This window comes from Stigmatopora argus, chromosome 5 (assembly GCF_051989625.1).
Source record: "Stigmatopora argus isolate UIUO_Sarg chromosome 5, RoL_Sarg_1.0, whole genome shotgun sequence".
Taxonomy (NCBI): Eukaryota; Metazoa; Chordata; class Actinopteri; order Syngnathiformes; family Syngnathidae; genus Stigmatopora; species Stigmatopora argus.
The window spans coordinates 13,802,645-13,807,500 of record NC_135391.1 but is presented as its reverse complement, the minus strand read 5'-3'; the positions used below and the strand labels follow the sequence as shown (position 1 = coordinate 13,807,500).

The 4,856-nt window shown below is 41.3% G+C and overlaps 1 protein-coding gene across 4 annotated transcripts in view; it reads right to left on the bottom strand.

Annotated features, from left to right (window-relative positions):
* ksr2 (kinase suppressor of ras 2) overlaps nucleotides 1-4,856 on the bottom strand; it is a 73,596-nt gene that overhangs the window by 68,152 nt on the left and 588 nt on the right. The gene's annotated exons all lie outside the window — the stretch shown is intronic.

Here is a 4,856-nt window from a genome sequence, read left to right as displayed (position 1 = left end):
CGCAGCAGAAATCCTATGGCGCGCAGTAAAAAAAAAAAAAAAGGATTTTTTTTTTTTTTTTTTTTTTTTTTTTTTTTTTTTTTTTTTTTTTTTTTTTTTTACCCCTTTCTTCATGATGGGCTCGGTTCTAATGTCCAAAGAGCTCCAGTATTTGTATTTAATCATTAAACGCTGTTTTCGGCTGGATTTGACCGAATTTGAGAGCATTTTGAGCCGTTTGGCGAATGGACGTATATACTTTTTTTGCCTCCATCGCGATATCATCACGACATTTTACCAAGGAATTCACTTCCCTGGGCTCGGTTCTAATGTCCAAAGAGCTCCAGTATTTGTATTTAATCATTAAATGCTGTTTTAGGATGGATTTGACCCGATTGCTGTCATTTTACGGCTCGGTTCTGCTACATCTGCCCGCCCAAGAGTGCCTTATCCCGGGCTGCCATTGATGGTAGACTAACATTGATTTTTACTATAATTTGGACAACACCGGCGGCGGGCCGGATTAAAAATCCTAACGGGCCGTATATGGCCCGCGGGCCGAGGTTGAAAAACTTGTACACACACGATCCGGGGGCGGGGCGAGCGCGCGAATCCCGTTTCGGCGAAACCTCCGTTCGGCCGAATGAACGTTCGGCGGAACGTCCATTCGGCGACCTGCCCGTCTGTCAAACGTCCGTCGGCGAAACGTCTTTAGGCGAATCATCCGAGTACCGATGATGTCGCTCACACTGGTACTCAGTGCGCTCAGGGAGGTTGACTTTCTGCTCAGACCAACGAAAAATTAGAGGGAACATTGCTCGGACATCAAGTGACTTTATGGCCATCCTTAATGGTGTTTGTTTCTACATGCTTGGGTGTCCACACTCTCAGGTGCTCCACGCTCGAGTGTGTCTGAGAAGAGTATATGAACACTTTTAATGGTGCGCATTGTCTTCGATTTTTTTAATATCCGCCTGCAGAGATATAGATGAAAGAAATATAGGTGAAAAAAATGGCAAAAAAGAAGCAAGGGATTACAACAACAGGTCAGATTATGGAATGGGCTGTTATGATCATCAGACAAAACATCAGGTACACCTATTTACCAATGGAGATTTACCATATTTTCTCGCGTATTAGCTGCCTCTGCGTATAAGCTGCCTCTGCGTATAAGACGTACCCTTAAAATTGCCTTAAAATCGTTGAATTTTACAATTTCTCTTGTATAAGACTCTCACAATTTTCACCTGCATATTCATGGTTCTAATAGGGAGTACAGATGTGTTACTTTGAAGGGAAAATCTTAAGAAAAATCATCGCATGTGGTATTTCTGAGATACTGTATGAATCGAAAAGATTGTCTGCTGGATTGCCCATTCCGAAAGGGTGTTGCCTGCGCGTAGACAAATTCAAAAAGGAAGTCACTTGAGCAGTACAACCAGGAAGTGTGTCCGTAGCGGTCTGGTTTTCACCAAGTCTCTGGGTGCAATAATAGCATGAGATACACATTACGCAGGTATCAAGGCTGATATTTTAATGATCGACAGCAAGACCTTCGATCAGCCTTAACAACTATTGGGATGTGCTGACATGGTAAAAGCTACGAACCCATGTATCTAGGCTATTCTCGTCTGGCCAGTCAGAGCACATTTAACTACGGTAAGATGGCGGCGCCCTGAACGAGCAATGGCAGGCACAAGTAAGTGAGTTTTCTATCACATGTTATGTTTTTTTTCTTGAATTTCATTCATAGACTTTATCTGTTTATCTTTTCTCTATTTTGAAATAAATGACCGTATTGGCCAAATTGTCTTGCGTTATGGCGTTTTGTCTTTGACACCTTGCAGTTTCGTGCATGTCAAGTCTAATTTGTGGACATATAAGCCGTACCATTGATTCAGTCATCATTTTTTTCGTGACAAATACGGCATATATGCAAAAAAAAATACAGTAATTGGGCGACCAATCGTTTGGACAAGTTGTTCTCAAACCTTTAATGCCAAGTGGCACCTCAATAAATACATAGATTTCCAAGTGGGACCATTATAAGAAATAGGGAAATCCAATGCATAGTCTATTAAAATGTTCATTAAAAAGGAGAGGTTATGTTCCTCAAATTGTCAGATTAAGATTATTTAAAAACTGCAAGTGCAGTGTACTTCCCGATTCTTTTGTGTGATATGAGAGACCACCCACACAATAGTGCAGGCGTATTCAACACAACACAACACGTAACTCCTCTGACATGAAAATCCGTCAACTAAAATCGAAAATGGAGTTTGAATGAGGACATTTTCTCTAAAATCTTTTTTATTATTATTATTAAAGTGGTGGGAAAAGGAACTTTCTTTGGTCCAGGTGGCTATTCAGGGGTGGTACTGCTTGATGATGAATTATGGAAAGTGGAAGGCGGCACCAAAGGGGGTCTTCTGGATGACATATGTTGCCTGGGATTGCGGGAAAGGTAAAATGGGGACACCCGATATCCACTCTGTATTTTGTTGGTCATTGTGGTGGTACTTCTCAAGCCTCAAGTATTTCACCTAGTACTTGGATACGAAAGGTTTGTCTCAATACTTCCGCGATAGCTAATATTCTACTAGTGATCTATGCATATGGCATAAAAAGACATTTTTGTACATGACTTTTTACATTAACTAGTAAAAGGGTTCAATTAGTATCACTTTAAAATACATAATAAAAATCCTATTTATTTTAAGCTCATTAGTTTAAATCCACATTTCCACAATTACCAAATATACCAGGCATATTTTTAAAGGACAATTGCACTGTTTTTTTTAGGTTTGTTGGTTTGTTTGTTTTGTATTGCTTTGTTTTTTATTTAAACTTTTGGACTTGAATCAGTACTTTTTGGTATAGTATTTTTTTCTAATTACTTGATGAAATGCTTTTATTTTTCTACCTAAGCACGACTTGCAGTTTGTACTTTTTCACTTTGATATGCAGTAGATAACACAAGTTCGGTATGTATTTTGGCTTTTTTTTTAAAACTTAATGCAATTTGTTTTGACGTATTTTTTTTCTCCTGTGATGTTTTACATAAATACACATTTTTTTTTGTTTTATTTTGACTAGAATATATTCCTTCATTCCTTTTCTGGGGTGCTCGGGCATATTCAATCCAACTTAGGGCACTATGCAACCATACCTAGTTTTCAACAGCCTAGCTTGCATGATTTTGGGATGTGTGAGGAAAATGGCGTACTCGGAGAAAACCCACATAGGCACAGATAGAACATGCAAACTCCACACAGGAATCTCCAAACCTGGGATTGATCCCTCGATCTCAGAAGTGTGAGGCTGGCGCACTGACTACTTTTCACCGAACCGCCGGACTTGAATATGTATTTATATATAATTCATCAATCATTTTTACTTACATTGCAAAGTCTGGGACTTTTTTTCTTTAACTTTTACTGTAAGTAAAGGAGTTAAAATAGTACTTCCCGTTTTTGCTTATTAACTCCATCTTGGACTGTGAACATATACACAAAACTAATGCTCTTCACTTCATACGTTTGTTTTCTGCTCCCTTTTTTTCATTCATTTTCTGAACCGTTTTATCCTCACAAGGTTCGCGGGGGTCCTCGGGTCAGAGGCGGGGGACACCCTGAATCGGTGACCAGCCGATCGCAGGGCACAAGGAGACGGGGGACCATTCACACTCACACTGATACCTGAGGAAGGGCAATTTAGAGTGTCCAATCAGACTACCATGCACGTTTTTGGAATGTGGGAGGAAACCGGAGTACCCAGAGAAAACCAACACAGGCCTAGGGAGAACATGCAAACACAAAACAGGTGGACCGACCTGGATTCGAACCCAGGACCCCAGAGCTGTGACCGCCAGGCTTCTTTCCCCCTCTCTCATCTCACCTAACCACAGCCCTTCCACCCAAAAACAACGTGTGCGGTTGATTGGTCACCGGTCTTTTGGTCGCCGTCTTTTAGTCGCCGGTCTTTTGGTGGCGGTCTTTTGGTCGCCCAGACCGCGGCAACGGGCGACCAAAAGACCGGCGACCAAAAGACCGGTGACCAAAAGACCGGCGACCAAAAGACCGGCGACCAAAAGACCGGCGACCAAAAGACCGACGACCAAAAGACCGACGACCAAAAGACCAGCGACAAAACAAGGTAAAACAACACGGTCTACACATCAATAAAAGCCAACAATGGCCATTAGCAGTTTCACTGAGTTGACGTGTGAGTGTATAAGAGTTTGTATGTACAGGAGTTAGGAGGGTACGTCAGTCAGGGTCTTAACAAGTTCTCCAACAAAAAACAATAAAAGTACGGGAAATTTTGAGCTTTTCTTTAGCCTAATAATTAATAGGGCATTAAGTATGACTAAATAGTAATTCGCAGTTTGTACTTAGGGAATTTGAGCAACGATTTAAATGGTAATTATCAATGACCTTCCGGGCGACCAAAAGACCGGCGACCAATCGACCGTGTACCAAAAACAAACCCCCCTAAACGCCACAGAACCTGCCCTTATTCTGGACTTAAAAAGTTCAAGTTCTGCAATATTTTTCTTTACTACTACTTAAATATGATACTTTTTACTGCAGATTTTTGAGGGGGTGACGTGGGACAACTAGCATGTGTATATGTAATCGCCATTTTAAACCTAAAGTTTCGATACTTTCTTATTCCTCTGTTCGCCTTGCATAATAAGCAGGGGGGTGGGGGGGTGTATTCGGGGGGGTTAATAAATAATATATCCATACTGTGGGATTGAGTCCACCTGCACAATTGCCCATATTTTCCTTTTGTGTGTGTGTTTGTGTGTGTGTGCTAGGAAATAAGAACAGAATGCCAAACGCATGCACGCGCGCGTGGCTGAGCTCACTCAC